General features: G+C 35.7%; 1 protein-coding gene across 3 annotated transcripts in view; it reads right to left on the bottom strand.

Moving 5' to 3' along the window:
- The window catches only part of LOC134262816 (uncharacterized), an 83279-nt gene extending 65260 nt beyond the window's left edge, over positions 1–18019 (bottom strand). For all 3 annotated transcript variants that reach the window (XM_062745145.1, XM_062745151.1, XM_062745159.1), the window contains exon 1: positions 17953–18019. The gene's annotated coding sequence lies outside the window, so the exon portion shown is untranslated. The remainder of the gene's footprint in view (positions 1–17952) is intronic.
- Positions 18020–18654: the final 635 nt, after the last annotated feature.

The raw sequence follows: 18654 nt of genomic DNA, 5'->3' as shown, positions 1-18654 counted from the left end.
TAGTTTATGTTGATTGTTATTGGATTAAAACTTAATATTTTCATAATATGCACAAATATGTTATTTTTTATCGATAAAGGTCTTCAGCGGGATAAATTCGTAACACAGTCAGTTAGTGACCTAATACGGATTCATACAGGGTGTGAAATGGAAATCCGTATTGGGACTCGGCTTCGCCTCGCCCAATACGGATTTCCATTTCACACCCTGTATGAATCTGTATTAGGTCACTAACTGACTGTGTAACTAATAATATTAGCTGAATATTGGTGTTGTCGTTCTGGCATTTGGGTTTTTCGTTTAGATATTCATCAATAGAGGATTGGTATCTGGAATCATCACATTTAATCCACTTTGGTTTATGGTATTCAGTTGTTGTAGGTGGTTCGGTCTTTGCCTTCTTGTGTGGTTTTATGTAGATTTTCCCAGTAGTAAGGACAAGATCGGATGTGTTGGTACTTTGCTTACCTCGTATACTGACCTGCTATATACCATCATCACTTTGGTCTTGTAGTTTGAGAAGGTAGTCAATCTGTGATGTGCATTTGTTATCATGGTGAAAGAAAGTTGGTTCTTCAGGGTAATACTCTGGTGTGATGATGCTTGGAATTTTACAACTCGCAAATACTATATCTCTCACAAACACGATTTACTCTTAAAAATAAAGCATATTTTGGCACAACATTATTATTTATGAAGGATGTAGATAATTAGGATTGTTACAATAACTTTATTTATTGATTTTTATAAATAACTTAGGCAATCAATGTCGTTGATAGTCGAACGAATTTCCTCCGATTTTCAGTACATCGTATGTTTACGAACTCGATTGTAATATCATTTAATGCTTTATTATGTTCCCCAAACGAAGTTGGGGAACATATTGTTTTTACTCTGTTTCTTATAAGGGTCTTCCGTCTCCAACGGAAGACCCTTCTATTATTCTATTGTTTCTTTTTCACTTTTATTATTATTCCTTTTTTTTTTCTTTACAATTTTTTTGCAGAAGATTTCTCGAAGACGGTTCGATCGATTTTGTTCAAATTTTCAGAGATTATGTGTTTCTATCTGAAGTTTGTACCCCCGATTCAATTTTGAAAAAATCACTTCCGGTCGGGAGTTATCGCCCTTTCAGTGATTTTTAGAGGGTCTCCTTGTCCTTGAGTAATCTCAAAAACGGCATAAGCTAGGGAGCTGAAATTTTCAGCGATGATAGACGACACTTTGGTAAATTGCAGAATAGTTTTGAAAATTTCCAAAATTGTATAGTATGGAAGCTCGTTAGGGGTCAAAATTTAGGACACGAATCAAGAGTGAATTTTCGAGACATTTTGTATCATATCTTTTGAAGTATAACGATTTTGTTAAAACATACTTAACAAAATTTGTGCAAAATGACAAGATCTTTAAAATGATATCAAGAAAAAAGTGCTGACTCATTACATTAGGGGCCGAGAGGGGCCAAAAGTCTTTATCGAATAACTCTTTAACAAACAATATTTTGTTATACATTACTGAAGCAAAAATGTATATCCTGAAAATCTACAACCATATATTATTATATTTATGTCATATGTTACATAATTAGGGGCCACAAGGGGCCAGAATGCTAAAAGTTTGACACGTTATATCTCGAAAGTGTGAAATATTTTGATAAGTAATATTGAACAAAAGATGTTCAAAATAATGTTTTTAACAATATGCAACCTTTTATTTTTCGCTAAACGACCCCATTAAGGAGTTGAAGGGTTGGCCCCTAAATATTTCTTTTGCAAATAGCTCTAAAACGAAAAAGAATCTCTGAATAGTTGTTGAACAAAAAGTGTTCAAAATCCAAAGAACTTTCAGGCAAAATCAAGAAAAAGGGGCTGGGCACTCAAATTAGGGGCCAAGAGGGGCCAAAAGTCTTCATTTAATAACTCTTTAACAGACAATATTTTGTTATACATTACTGAAGCAAAAATGTATATCTTGAAAATCTACAACTATGTAATATAATATTTATGTCATATGATACATAATAAGGGGCCATAAGGGGCCAGAATGTTAAATGTTTGACGCTTTTTATCTCAAAAGTGAGAAATATTTTGATAAGTTATATTGAACCAAAGATGTTCAAAATAATGCTCTGAACAATATGCAACCTTTTATTTTACGCTAAACGACCCCATTAAGGAGTTGAAGGGTTGGCCCCTAAATATTTCTTTTGCAAATAACTCTAAAACTAAAAAGAATTTCTGAATAGTTTTTGAACAAAAAGTGTTCAATATCCTAAGAACTTTAAGGCAAAATCAAGAAAAAGGGGCTGGGCACTCAAATTAGGGGCCAAAAGTCTTCAATCGATAACTCTTTATCAGTCAATATTTTGTTATACATTATTGAAGCAAAATTGTTTATCTCAACAATCTACAATTATATATTATGATTTTAATTTCATATGTTACATAATCAGGGGCCATAAGGGGCCAGAATGCTAAATCTTTGACGCTTTATATCTCAAAAGTTGGGAATATTTTATGAAATAATATTGAGCAAAAGATGTTCAAAATAATGTTTTGAACAATATGCAACGTTTCATTTTTCGTTAAACGACCCCATTAAGGAGTTGAAGGGTTGGCCCCTAAATATTTCTTATGCAAATAACTCGACAACGAAAAAGAATCTCTGAATAGTTGTGGAACAAAAAATGATCAAAATCGTTAGAGCTTTAAGATGATATGAATAAAAAGGGCTGATTCCTAAAATTAGGGTCCGTGAGGGACCAAAAGCCGATTTTTTAAAATCTTTAATGTTCAGTGTCTTTTAACAGATTATGGAAAATCATTATTTTAGAACGAAAATCTCAATCAAAATTTTATCTCATCTCATCGAGAATCGGACGGAAGACCCACTCGTTGCTCGCAACGAGATCGTATCTAGTTATTATTATTTTTCTTCTTCTTCTTCCTGGAACTTTTTTGTCCGGGAATGATCTTGTAAACTGTTCGTCCGATGTAGATAAAACCTTTTTAGGGTTAGTAGACATATTATGTAGATTTGTGGAATCAAGGTCATTTTGCGCGCACGTGCTTGCAAGAGCGTGCACGTGCAACACGTGAAATGACCAATATAATAGATATAGCCACAACTTTTCTATTTTTAGATGAAATGCTTTGAAACTCATAATGTGAGGATATATTAGTAGTATAGACATGACGACATGGTGAAAATAGCAATATTTCACGCGCATGCACGTGCACTTCGCTCTGATTGGCTGCAACTAAAGTCTCAATATCTTTCTTGTTTTTTGACGAAATCCTTTGAAATTTTGAACATAGCCATGCATTAGGATATCCTACAACATGAAATAAAGCAATTATCATGAAATAACGTGCATGCACGTGCGCTGCAATCTGATTGGCTGAAACTTTAAACAGCTATAACTCCCTTGGTTTTCAACCAAACAGGATGGGATTTGGAACATAGATAGATATAATGGACTTCTACAAGTAGGTATGGTCACCATGCACATGCAAACAGGTGCGTGTACATGTGCTGCAATCTGATTGGCTGAAACTTTAAACAGCTATAACTCCCTTGGTTTTCACCAAACAGGATGGGATTTGGAACATAGATAGATATAATGGACTTCTACAAGTAGGTATGGTCACCATGCACATGCAAACACGTGCGTGTACATGTGCTGCAATAATCTGATTGGCTGAAACTCTAAACAGCTAAAATTCCCTTAGTTTTCACCCAAACATGGTGGAATTTAGAACATAGATAGATGTAATGGACTTCTACAAGAAGGTATGGTCACTTTGCTCATGTATGCACGTGCGTGCACGTGAAATGAGTAAAATCAAACATACACTTGAATGAGCGTATTTTTTAAATAATTTTGGATTAAATACTTTAATATTCAGTGTATTAAAATGTAGATTGTGTAGACAAGATGATATGTTCATGACGCAAATGCATTCACATGTGCACGCGTGCAATGCTAAAGTTTAAATGATTTTTGTACACTTCTTAGTAAATGTTGTTAAAATCTCAGATGCATAGAGTTTGTCTTACAGGGAATATGGCACCAAAAGGGAGTTGGGGAGCGTTTGGGGAACATCTGTAACGGTCCCCGTTACAATTAGCACTAGTTCTTTTATGGATTTTCATAATATAATGAATAATTTCATTTCATTCTATTGCTATATAGGCCTATAATATTTATGTATTTTGCCTGCATTATAAAACCATTTCGAATGAAAATGAATCCATATCAAATGTCTAATGCTAGACCAATATTTTAATGTTTTGGGGTTTTGTTTTGTTTTGTTTTTTTAATTATTATGGGTTTACAGGGAAGGGGGGAATGTTTCATGGGCCGTCGCCCGTAGGGGTTACTCTGTCCAATTTTTTTGTATATTTAAACTTAGATTTTTTTGTGTAGGACTAGGAACCAATGCTTCATCAGTTCATGCCTTTGAAGTTTTATTTTCTTGTGGGTTTACAGAGAATGGGGGGATGTTTCATGGGCCTACACCCATAGGGGTTACTCTGCCCATTTTTTTTTACATTACTTTAATTTTTTTTAATTCAATGTATTGATTTTTATTTCTGAAAATTTCAGATGTTTTCACACCTTGTTGGGGTCATGCCTGTTGCTGATTTCCTTGTCCCACCCCCAGCAAGACACCATGGATTTTCCTGGTCCGTACTGCGAAAAAGTTAACATTCGTAAGCAGGACTTGGAAAAATTCAGTGTTGCACAATGTGAGATAACCAATGGACTTGTGTTGGAGCTGAAGTCATATTTTGGTAATGGATGTGTTGGCCAACTACTCAAGATTTTACCATCTTTAAATGACAGGTTTGAAAGTGTGAACCAGAATTCAGTCCTTGTGAAAATTAAAAGAACTGCAGACATTCGTAAGAAATTATCATCAAAGAAGAAGGTCAAAGGTTTTTCATCACTACAAGACTTTCTGGATCAACAGTTCCAACCGCCCTTATCATTTACCATACCATCTATTCAATCACCGACTTCCGTCCAAGATGTTAGCGCTCTACACGAAATTTCTGAGATTGACAGCCGAGACGAGATCTCCTCTACACAGGAACCACTTCCCATCGTGCCCTCCTTTCCAAGTTCAAGTGAAAGTGTTAAGAACTGTCTTGATATAGATGCGAAGGAGTCCAATTCTGCACAGTACGAACTTACGAAACGAAAGAAAGCTTTGGAAGTGGTAAATGGTGAAGTGAAACATGCTTCGGAAAAGCTCCAGGCCCTCCAATCTAAAGTTGGACACTACTTTGTGAAGAACATGAACAAGATAGACGAAATTAGTAGAAAAAATCTTCACCTACTCCGGGATTCACAACGTGATGTGAGGAAGCTAACAACAGTAGTCAAATCGTTGACAAAAGCCTGCAATGCAAGCGATGAAAAAATCAAAAACCTGGAAGCAGTGAACAAAGACCTTGTGAACAAGATGAAAGACTATGAGGACACAAAGGCAGCACTTAAAGCCGAAGAAAAGAAAAAAGTGAATGCCCAAAAGTCTGCAAGGTACTACAAACAGTCATCAAAGCACAGGAAAGAACTACTGAATTCACCTGCGCAAGATCTTGTCACCAACGAAGATAAAGAAAAGTCCATAGAAATTGACGCATTGACATTGGAAGTTGAGAGACTGCAAGACTTGCTCCAAAACTACGTCAAAACACGCAATAAAGATGGATCCTTTGCCGACAGTATTAGAACTAGTGTGATAGAACTGACTGGTCTGGAAGTAGCTAATGAAAAGGTTTCACCTGTCATTTGCTCAGTGGCAAAACATTTATTTTCAAAGGAATTTGCCATGGGGGACCTTCCATCTAGCAAGACTGTGCAGACAATTGTTGATGAGGGCCACTATGTTGCCAAGGCATTCATTTCTGAGAAATTGGCGAGCACTAGCAACTGGGGATTAAACCGGGACGGCACCACAAGGAAGAAGCAAAAGATTCTAGATACATCGATTACGCTATCATCTGGTGAAGTGATGAGTCTTGGATTTACTCGAGTTTCACACGAGACAGCAGTTGCCATTAACGACACGACTAAAGAACATTTTAGCGAGCTAGCTTCCTTGCAGAATGAGATACGTGCAGAAGGCAACCATCAGAACTTCATTAGATCATCGTTAGAAAAACTTGGGTAGAGCATGAGTGACCGAGCAGCCAATGAGAAGAAGGCAAATGAATTACTTACCAGCTGGAGGAATACCATCTTGCAGCAATGTGAACATGAACACGAGCAATCAGAGGTCCTGAACTTTTACTGTATGGCCCATGTCCTCCTTGGATTTCATTCATACTCAAGTAAAGAATTCCAGGAGTTTGAAAATCACCTTGTTTCTGAGATTGGACCCTTAGGCAGAGACAATTTCCCAGTATTTAAATATTGGAGCAAGAAAGGAACAGTAGTGGAGAGAGTGGTGCGGACAGTTTCAGATGTGTTTGGTCCATCTGGTGACCACCATGTTGTTCGAGACCTATGGGAAGCTCACTGCGCAGAAAATGGCATTAAATCACTGATTGGAAATTACAGGGACAACCGGTTTAATGCAATATTCCAAACGGCAGCAGAAATACTTGTGCATCGTGAGGATTTCATAAAAGTGCTTGAAACAGTCCAAATGCCCAATTTAAAATTTAAAGCTGTTTTAGCAGATTTGAAATGTGATGTGATTGCTGTCCTCTTACAATGCTTTGGACTCTTTTATGTGAAAGTGACTGGTCCTTACTGGAATCTCCTAACCAACTCAGAAGTTCCGTACTTGTACCTTTATAGGCACATGACTGAATTGCATGGGTTTCTGGATAAGTGCATCAGTGATCCAGTCCATCTTCTGAACATCGTTCATCACTGGAGCGAAGATGACCCCTCTGACCTATCAAGGATCCCACAAAGAAACCGAATATGTAATGCAGTGTTCCACATTCATGAAAATCACAGACAGCATCTGTTTACTGCCATCAAAACTGTCGCAAAGGCAATGAAAGCAACAATGGACAAACAACTCAAGGATTTCTTACCAGGTGGAAAATTCTGCAAACCACCATCGAAGAATGAGCTGGAACGAACATCATTTGCCCATGTCACAAATCTGGGATGTGAACACCATTTTGGTGACTTAGACAGTAGCCAGCGCAGGCGCCCAAGAGCAACAATGCATCACCACTCCTCTGTACAGCTGATTAAACGGAATAGAGTAAAAATGATGGACTGGTTAGGTGAAATGACCCCAGAAAAGAGACAGGATCTATTGAGAACAGCACGAAAGGGTGGTAAAACACTTCGAGAAGCCCATATCGCAAAGGAGAGGAGCGTACTTACAGAACTTCATGCTGAAATGTTGCAAGCAAAGAACAAGAAGTGGAAAAACAAAGAAAACCATCAAAGCAGGCAGAGAAACAGACGACCCGATGACGCAGATGAGCCAGAAGACACCGAAAATGAGAATAATGACCAACTCCTAGAACAGTTGCCTCGAAATGATGTGCGTGTGAACGAGTATGTTGCAGTGGCGTATGATGACATGTGGTATCCTGGAATTGTGATGCAGATAAAAGTGAATTCTGTTGTAGTTAAATTCCTTGACTGCACAAAAACCCAAGGTGTGTACCAGTGGCCACGTCGTGATGACATATTCAGGATGTCAATGTGCGGTACATTTTGAAGAAAGGTTTCATTCCAGAGTGTTTGAATTCAGGACGAATGTGGAGGATTTCAGAATTCAGTGACATTGAAAGGCTATACTAACATTATAAGGCAGTTTTTTTCTGAGCTACCTATGATTTTGATTCATTTGAACAGTGATTAATTGAATGTTTGCTTGATCATCAAAGTAGTTTAATATTATGATGTGCAATGTTTTATAAATTGTCTTGTATAATTTTATGGCAAAGAATGTTGAATTTTATGGCAATGAATGTTCATCTTGAATAGTTTTGGAAGCATAATAAGTTTATTTATTGATTTTTGTTACAGAGTTATATCATGATGCTCCCTGTGCATTTCAATAATATTAATATTCTAGATATGTTCCTTATGCATGTATTATGTGATATTCCGCTTTCGTGATAAACATATTTATGTCATCATGATCAATTTGTCATGTTAAGAAAAAAGTTGCAAAGAATCAGTATTTGATATGTACTAATGCTGCAAAAATTCATTATTTTGTTTATGAATGACAAGTAGATTGTATGTGATATTAGTTCTTTAATCATGATGGCTTTTTGATGCAATGAAAAAAAAATCTTGTTTTTACAATAAATTTATTAAAACTTATGAACATTTTTTCCTTTTTTCCTTATTAATGCTTATAGATAGAGAGGAAACAATGGCAGAATTAGAAAGATCAGAACTTTTCCAGTCAGGATACCAAATTTCATGAAAATCTGACAAGAAATAAAAAATTAGGATCAAAATAACTGATTTTTTAGTCTTCGCCGGGTCCGCCGCCGGGCGCTTTCAGCTTAGTCATTATTAAGGCATAAAATTCTAGAAAATGACCGAAACTTCATGACTTTAAAATGCCATAACTTTTTTCTAATAAAGGTATCTTCCTGAAATAAAAAGTATTGTACAGCATTTAATGAGCTCTTTTTAATGGCATAAAGTTTGATTACATTACTCAAAAACAAAAAATTAGCTTGGGTTGCTACGTTAATTGTGAACACTATGAATTCTGCATATTCTCATGGCCAGCACTTCGGACACTCAATCCCCCTGAGACTCGGGTGATAAATGTCAGCAATGCTGACACAAGAGCTAAATTTCCCAGCCAAATCTTAATGAGCGGTCAAGACCTTATCACATAAACAGATCACTGCAGTCTGTAGCTTAGAGCAATTACTACAAATCAACAAAATTAAGATAATATAAATCAAGCATTAATTATAACAACAATTTCACACAAAATTTCACTTTATCACCTCTCTTCCAAAGATAAAAATTTAACTGTCAATAGTTGAATTTTTTTCAAGTTCATAATTCTGTATATAGCAACATTAAATTTAACCAGTCACTAAATTCACTTTATCCAGTCCAAATAAGTATTAAACAGTTAATAGCAATTAATCGTCAAAAGAATAATATAAATCCAAAATGAATTTCACTGTAAATCCAAACTGAATGCACTTGAATTTTATGTATATAAAACACATTTCACTTTTCAGATTCTTGATAATCCGTCTGCATTTGTGTTTTTGCTTCCTCTCTTATATCTAACTTCAAAGGTGTACGATTGTGGTGCGAGGGCCCAACGTAAAAGTCTCTGATTTTTATTCTTCAAGCGATGCAACCATGTTAGTGGATTGTGATCTGTTTCTACGTAAAACTTCCTCCCCTCTAGGTAATACGAAAACGATCCAATGGCCCAAACAATAGCTAATAATTCCTTCTCTATCGTTAAATAGTTCTTTTACCTTGGAAGTAACTTCTTACTAAGGTAAGCAACTGGGTGATTATCATCTGGCAACTGTTGGCTCAGGACAGCTCCAATTGCGTTATTTCTCGCATCTGTTTGTAGTACAAACGGTAAATTGAAGTTCGGATTGACCAAAACAGGAGCTGTCATCAGGGCCTCCTTCAGTTTCTTGAATGACTGCACTTCCCTCTCCGTCCATTTTAATTCTGCGGGTTGACTTTTTCTCAGTAGATCAGTCAGTGGTACAGTTATGTCTGCATAATTTCCTATATACTGGCGATAGTATCCAGTTAGCCCCAAGAATGATCTTAATTCTTTCTTTGTCAAGGGAAGCGGAAAATCCTCCATGGCCTTTAATTTCCGAGGGTCTGGTCGAATTGATCCCCCTCCAACTATATGTCCCAAACAGATGATTTCTGTTGCTCCCAACCTACATTTTGATGGTCTGATGGTAAGATTGGCCTCATGAATACGCTGAAGTAGCCCTGTTACATGGTTGATATGGTCTTCCCACGTCTGACTGTAGACAATTATGTCATCAAAGTACGCAACAGTATTTTTAGTTCCATCTAAAATACGATCCATAAGTCTTATGAATGATGCTGGAGACGTCTTCATACCAAACGGCATCACTGTAAACTCGAAAAGGTCAAATGGGGTGATGAAGGCAGATTTCTCGCGTGTTTCCTTTGCCAGCGGAACTTGCCAGTAGACTTTTGTAAGATCAAATCTTCTCAAATATTTTGCACTTCCAATTTTCTCAAATATTTCACTAATGCGTGGAATGGGATATGGGTCCGTGAGAGTTATTTCATTCAATTTCCTATAATCAACACATATTCTAATTGTCCCATCAGGCTTGTTGACAAGGACAATTGGTGAGGCCCACGGACTTTTGGATGGTGTAATAAGTCCTTGTTCTAACATTTCATTCAAAGACTCCTTCACTTCCTGTTTCTTAGCTTCCGGTATTCTGTAAGGTCTCTGAGTAATTGAATTCTCAGACGTTGTTCTGATTGTATGTGAGATAACATCACACTTTCCCGGCTTTGATGTGAAAATTCTTGAAAATTTCTGACAAACAGCCCTTAAACTCTGTCTCTGCACTTGTTTCAGCCCATGTCCAAAGACAAGATCTGAAATGGTTTCTGTGGTGTCGTTAGCCATTTCATTTTCTGTTGCTGCCAGAATTGTAGCCCGGTTATAAGGACGAAGTAAATTGATATGGTAAGTAACAAGTCCACATCATCCTCCAACATTGATTTTATAGTTAACATCATTTACCTTGTTAACCACACGAAACGGTCCTTTCCACTGAGCGGACATCTTGCCAGGTTCGGTCGGGAGTAAAACGAGTACTTCATCACCAGGACGCAAGGTCCTTTTGGATGCTGAGCGATCATACCAATCTTTGATTTTCGACTGCCTCATTTCCAAGTTGTTTTGCACGAGTTGTGTCACAACAGCCAGTTTTTTTCGGATGATGACGACATGATCCATCTCTGATGTTTTTATTTCCTCCTCACCAGTCATGAAGCTCTTTAAAACACTAAGAGGACCACGTACTGGTCATCCGTACAACAGGTCAAATGGTGAAAAGCCAGTCTCCTCATGTGGGACTTCTCTGTATGCGAAAAGTACATAAGGAAGTAGTACATCCCAATCTTCGCCATTCGCCATACACAACTTTTTCAACATTGATTTTAACGTTCCATTAAATTTTTCAACTTTGCCATTTGCCTGCGGGTGATAAGGTGTTGTAGTTATCCCCTTGATTTTGATTTTCTCATATAAATCTTTCAAGAGCGCACTCGTGAAATTTGATCCTTGGTCAGTGAGTATGGTTTTAGGAATTCCAACCCGACTAAATAATGTAATGAGAGTGTCGGCTATTCGTTCAGCTTCACAACTTGGTAAAGCAAAAGCTTCTGGGTATCTTGTAGCTTCACCAATGACAGTCAGAATGTATTTGTTACCTTGAGTTGTCCTATTGAGTGGGCCAACGATGTCCATTGCGATCTTTGAAAACGGATCAGTTATGATAGGTGTGTTGACCATAGGAGCTCTTTCCGCACTTCTTTTTGCCACTTTTTGACAGGTGTTACATTCTGCGCAGTAGTCCGACACATCTTGGAACAATCCAGGCCAAAAAATGACGCAAGAATACGTTGTTTGGTCTTCTTAGTTCCTAAATGTCCAGCTATTGGCTGATCATGTGCCAGCTTCATCACTGCTTTTCTTAGCGATGCTGGAAGAACCACTTGTGTTCCCGACAGATTCTTTTTCTTGGAAGTCCATTTTCGTTTCAATATGTCATTCTCCCAGTAAAACGCTTTATGTTCTGTCTCAGTTTGTGATACATTTTTGAATGCTTATCCCTACAATTTTTGAGTGTAGGGTCTTGTTTCTGAAGATTCGATAGTTTATTTCCATTCACCACGCTCAACTTTTCCAATGAAATTTCCGGTAAATCAAGGTTAACTTCACCAGCATCATCGTTAGTTGCCACGACGTTTAAGTCCCTTGGTACGACATCACATTTATTCATGCGATTTTTGCCACTAAATTCATTTTGTTCTTGTTCTTTTGCTTTGGTTCTCGTAACCACAGCTGCAACTTTGTTCCTCTCCAGAACATCTATTCCCAATAAACCATCTGCAACCAGATCAGGTACTGAACCTACCTGAACATGTCCCTTAAACATTGGTGTTTCCAGGTTAAAAACTGCTAACTTAGCCTCGAATGGATGTCCAATAGCTGGAACCAAGGAAGTAGTTTGTCCATGTAGAACACATTTTGGATCAACAAGATCCTCCCGCAATAGCGTCATAGATGCTCCAGTGTCCTTGACCATTGACACTTCCACATCATCCACTTTCCCCGGAACATAATGTAAACCCCATAAATCTCCTTTCACGAAACACGACGCTAGATTACCTTTCTTTGGGCATTTGTTTGCATAATTTCCAAAGTTCCCACAGCTAAATCATTTCACTTTTTCCAAACTTTTCTGTTTTCCGGAGTTCCCCTGTTCCTGGCTCTTCTTCTCACCTAACACTTTAGGATTTTGAAGTTTTCTGTCCTCGGCCGATTTTGTTGGTAGGATGTAATCCTCAGCAGCTTCAATTAACTCACTACTTCCCTTATTCCGTCTAATCCACTGGGCTTGTTAAGGAGATAACGCCTTTAAGAAATACTCTTCTCGAAACTTTTGTACGGGATCTTTCTCATCAATAAAACGACTCAAGTACAGATCTATCCTCGACATTAATCCTCTGTAAGTTTCTTCTGGTCTACGTTTAATTTCCTCCAGAAACTGAAAGTAGTCTGCTGGGCGCTTGCCGAATCGATTCAAAAGAGCCTTATACAGATCTCTGTATCCCGAAGTCACTTGCTGCGACACTTCTCGAGCTTCTCAGGTTAAAAGTGACCTAAGCTGTAAAGCCCTTTAGTTCTCAGTCCAACCTGCATGCTCAGCTACCGCATCAAATTCAGAGAGATAGCACAAAATGCCATCCTTTTCCTGATTAAATGGTTGAAGTTTAATTTTTGGCATTCCTGACGATTGTGCTCCTGGTGTTGAATTGGCCTTCTCTAGCTGAACACGTAATTCCAAAATTTCTTTTTCATGTTCCAATTCAAGTGTTTTTAAACGTAATTCATTTTCCTGTTTTTGTTTAGAAAGTTGAAATTCCAATTCCAAGTCCTGTTTCTTAGGCATTTTAATTCCGCTTGTTAAATCCAAATACATGCATATGTATAAAATTTCAAACAGTATTTCACATTTAATTAGGATCCTTTACCGCTGCCAACACTTAAAATGTTACACCGAAATTTTCTGTTTTTAAATAAAAACGGCCAATTAAAGTTCCCAATAAAGTTTATTTTGTATTCGCATGTAACACTTTACACATACGACCTGACTGAGTAACTGATTGAACACACAAATTCTACGCTAAATATTTGAAAATGCCCAACCTAGCTACAGACTGTCAATCACTGCTAAATTAACCCGTTAATTGTGAACACTATGAATTCTGCATATTCTCATGGCCAGCACTTCGGACACTCAATCCCCCTGAGACTCGGGTGATAAATGTCAGCAATGCTGATACAAGAGCTAAATTTCCCAGCCAAATCTTAATGAGCGGTCAAGACCTTATCACATAAACAGATCACTGCAGTCTGTAGCTTAGAGCAATTGCTACAAATCAACAAGATTAAAATAATATATAAATCAAGCATTAATTATAACAACAATTTCACACAAAATTTCACTTTAACAGACGTCAAGTATATTGCAATGTTTACGTCATGGCGTCATAGTTTCAACTGCAGAGATGGGGTACAAGTAAATTCGGCACCTGGTAAATACGGCACTCAAAGAAATAGTGAATTCGGCATCTAGTGAACTCGGCACCCAGTGAACTCGGCACAAGAATCTGGTTAATTCGGCATCAGATTCTGGTAAATTCGGCACTTTTCTTTTATAAATCCACACATGTATTATTAATTGAGTTTTTTTTTTTCAAAGCAGAGGAATCTCGGGTTAAATGCATGAAAGCCACAAAATGGAAAGAAAAGCACAGGGACTTGCTCCCAGCGTGTAATAATTATTTATAAAAAAAAATCATTTAGATAGTAATCCAAGGGAAGTAATTGGGAAGCAAAAATGCTTCAAAATGCAGAAAAAAAATCAATATTCACCTTTAAAATTCTTTTATGCATATCAATTGCCCACCGAATTTCTATTTAAAATGTTAAATATAATAAAATATTGACCTTCATTTTTCTATGCTTAATTTGTAAATTACCATATTTTGATAGTTCCCAGTACCTAGCATGACCATTAACAAGTGTGAAATTAAAATTGAATCGTAAACATTGTTGTTTGAATCTTTAGCATTGGTTTAAAAAATTAAACACAAATTTAATTATCTCCTGTATCCTGTTTCCATGGCAACCAAGGTTATAATTCAAAAATACTTCTACATTTCACAATCAATCACACATTTGTTTAAAATTATGACAGAAAAAAATCAAATCTGTAACTATGCGTTGCCAAACAATTTTGATAATTACGGAGAATTGGTCTTAAAATGCTTATGTACATAGACTTTAGAGAATAACTTTAGCTCCTTGTAATGTATAATTTTATTAACGTTATAAGCTCAGTAATATTGCTATGCATTAATTAAGAACAAACATTACTGTTGTTAGAGTTCAACACTATTTTTTAATATTTACCAAGTCATCATTTCTAGACGAACATAATCAAATCTGTGAATGAGTGCATGTCAAAAGTGGATTTATTTTCTTTGTTGCTAAGGGGAATTTTCTGTTGCTATGGCGATAAGTACTTGCAAAATATTCCTGGATTTATAAAGAAGTCTCAGAAATATGTTTTTACTTTAAAAATTGATTTTGGTATCCACCAATAAGATTTAATTCCATAAATAACTCGCATATTTGACAATTTGTCTCTTTCTCTTAATCAAAACATCCATTTTTGTTGCTAGGCAACCGATTGTAAATATTAAAAAATACACGTTTTTGAATTTAAATTCCAAAAGGGAAATTCCTCTGCTTTTATGTAAAATATACCATACTCTTGTATTGTGCGGGAAGTTTGAGATATATGGCCTTGAAAATTGCCCAAATTTACAAAAATGCTGAATCAGCAAAAAATGCAAAACATGCATATCTTCCATTGCCCGTAATAGAAATATCTTAAAATAAAAATTGTATGTATTGCATGGTTTTATCACTTGAAATGTTTTTCTTGATGATAACATTATTTAAGAACCCCTCTGGTAATATTCACATTCAATTTCAAGCCTCTAAATTTAGTGATATATTTGTCCATAAACATGGAAAATTGACCGGTTGCTAGGGAAAATTTCTTTGGCCATGTTTTCATAGTAACCGGGACCCAAAATAGTTTTCATTTTACATACGTGGTTCATAGTGTAAGAGAAACCTATGCGTGTAAAATCATCGAATTCTGAGAACCCTCATGATTCACCTTTTGTCTGATTCTTACAGAGACCTGTACTTAACATGTGCGTTTACAACACAAATTACACGACGTCATGTAGATTCCTACCAAGCCTGCTGCTTTGAGAAGACTTTTTATTGAAGTGAAATTATAATCATTATGTCCATTTCTTTTCATATTTAATTAAAGAATATTAATAAATATGGAGCCTGATGATCTGTCAAAAAGTTAAATATAAATCAATGATAATTTTTTTGATGATATTAAAAAAACATTGCTTTATTATCAAATTTTTTCTAGATCCGTTTCGAGTATTTTGTAACATGTACTTGTTTACTTTCATTGTCATTGTTTCGCTGCTGTTTAATATTTTTTAAAATCATTTAGAGATATATTTTAAAAAATCTGGTGTGTAATAATCGCAAATCCTCAATTCACCCTTAACATTACAAAAATTGAATAAATTTGTGATAAGAAATATAAAAAAATAAGTGACAAGTAACTCGGATAAAATAGGTGCCGAACTAACTAAATGCCGAACATACCAGGTGCCGAGTTTAGTAGGTGCCGAATATACCTGGTGCCGAATTCACTTTACTTGGTACCGAGTTTACCAGATGCCGAGTATACCAGGTGCCGAGTTGACTAGAATTCCAGAGATGTGCCTAAATCTGTCGGAAATAGCATGTTTTGAGAGTTAAAATGTAAAGAATATGTTGCAGGATAAGCAAAATGCATGATAAATGTCTTGAAATATAAGCGATATTTGGGCTCGGGTCGAAAACGTAAGAGGGCTCGGCAAGCCTCGCCCTCTATCACGTTTTCTTACCCTCGCCCAACTATCGCTTATATTTCAAGACAGTAACCATGTATTTTATTTTATTTATGACCAAAAGAAAGAGAACTTTAGAAAATTGTTGGATATGTTACAAATATTTGGCAGTGCGAAAAGTCTTGAGGTATTTTTTATATTACTGTGAACAATATGACATTTGAAGAGATTCATTTCGCATATAGGACAATCAATGTCAAAAAAAAAAAAAAAAAAAAAAAAAAAAAACCTATTCTGCATGATTCCTATGCCTTCGAACACGCAAGGCTTTAAAAACGACTTGTAGAAAACACCACAGATTTATTTATTTATTTTTAGGGGTGTGCTACATGTAGATGGTCACAAAGCACATTAACTTTTTATCTCTCATTTCTATTTACATGATTTACTAGAGGGAGTTCTATATTTATGTACATTTATTTTATTGTAGTCTTTTGTAGACTACAAAATGCAACCCACGACTTAATACATCTTCTGTTCTGAAAATCATTTATATCTCCTTGCTACATTACATGAAAATTTTACATTGTATAACTAAAGACAATTTCCGCATTTTTTTTATAAGCCATATAGTTTTACAATACAGTGGAACAATAAAATTATTCAAGTTAGAAATACTAAATTTAATGTGATAAGTACATTAACAATTGTTGTGTTCACTGCATTTAATGTTAGAATTACTGCATATAATGTTAAAAGCACTTTATATAATGATAATTAGAAATTTCTGATCGAATGATGGATGAACATAAGATAATGACATAACTACATTTGTGTACATCATTTATAATGAAAGAATTTATTGTATATGATGGAAGTTGCACACGATATAATGTAAAAACTTCATATAATTAAAAAAGAACAGCATATAATGGAGGAAATACTGCATATAATGTTAAATCCTCAGATAAGAAAGTCCCGGCGTTCTAGATCTATAATGACTCATAACAAGGATTTTTTTTGTCGGGCGTATAGTTTATATATAGACCGTCGTAATGATTTTCCGTTCGCTGCATAATGCTTTAATTTGGCTGCTCGCTTGAAGACCCTCCTTCGATTCTTTTGAGAGGTGATGAATAGCAAAACATCTTGCCTCTATGTCATTTTTTAATCATATTTTATAATGCAAAATTTTCATTTTTAATATGTTGAGTAAAATATCATGAATACTAGTACTATAATGAAATTTTAATTATCAATACGTGAACATGGTGAAGAAATATGATTTTATGAACACAACCCTTTAATCTACGGACCTTGTCTTGTGACTTATTTACGCAAAAGTATCATTAAACAAATTAGAAGTGCTGCATATTTGTGTTAATCATATTTCAGTTTTGTGAGGAAAATTTCCTAAATTACTTATTTATTGGAGAATAATGTCCATGGCATTTATACTACAGTTATTGACGAGATCAAAGAAATAACAATAAAGCCAAAAAGGACAATTTTACCACTTCAATGCGCTCACTGTATAACTGTAAACATGCATCTGCTGAAGAGCATGACATGGCGAATGCGCCTTGTGATTAAGTGTAGAACGACGAGGATGATAACATGCAGTTGTCAGTATGAATACAAACGGCGGACGAAAAATCTAACACACGCTCTCTTTCTATATATCGATGAATATTGATAAAGGAATGTCACGTAATCGGACTCACCACAAGAGTAACAAACCCGCCAGATTGTATTTCAAGTGTAGCAGGTCACAATAAAGATGGCGATGGGTGTGTTTTTCCCAAGTACATATACATCAGTATATTAATCAATGAGGCAACTCTAGTAAATGAGAATAGGAGTTACAGTTCTTAGATATAGAATGTGCAACACCCCTCTTTATGAGGAAAAACATAATGATAAAATCAGAAAAATTAAATGGGTTGATTTTTACCATTTTACTTTTCCCCATAAAATTCACTTGGCTTGGTATATTTTTTTTTGAGTTTATATTGCAATTTTAGCACCAATTGATTAAGCTAACATATTATGATATTTATTTTTTTTATTCGTAAACCTTTATTGAGTGTGATTTGTTCAAATTTATTTCTATGGGCAGCAGAAAGGGCAAAAATTACCATAATGTGAAAATAAACAATTATTTTAATTTCAATGACCATAAAAACTTAACAAATGATATACAATGCATAATCAACAGACGTTTTCGCACAACAAATATACATTAAAGCAAAACCAACGACCACGTACTTAACAAACATGTATGAATGCAAAACTAACAATCATCTTTGCAGTACAAACGTACATAAAAGCACGACAAGCGAAATAAATTTAACAAACGTGCAAGCGGTAAATCTAGTCTTCCCGGCTCCCGACGGTCCTGGTTTTTGTTTGTGTTTTTTTCTTGG

The sequence above is a fragment of the Saccostrea cucullata genome, unplaced genomic scaffold (genome assembly GCF_032062105.1).
Source record: "Saccostrea cucullata isolate Sc308-1 unplaced genomic scaffold, CSIRO_AGI_Scuc_v1 ctg2012, whole genome shotgun sequence".
NCBI lineage: Eukaryota > Metazoa > Mollusca > Bivalvia > Ostreida > Ostreidae > Saccostrea > Saccostrea cuccullata.
The sequence above is the reverse complement of the archived record's forward strand: the minus strand, read 5'-3'. Positions and strand labels throughout refer to the sequence as shown.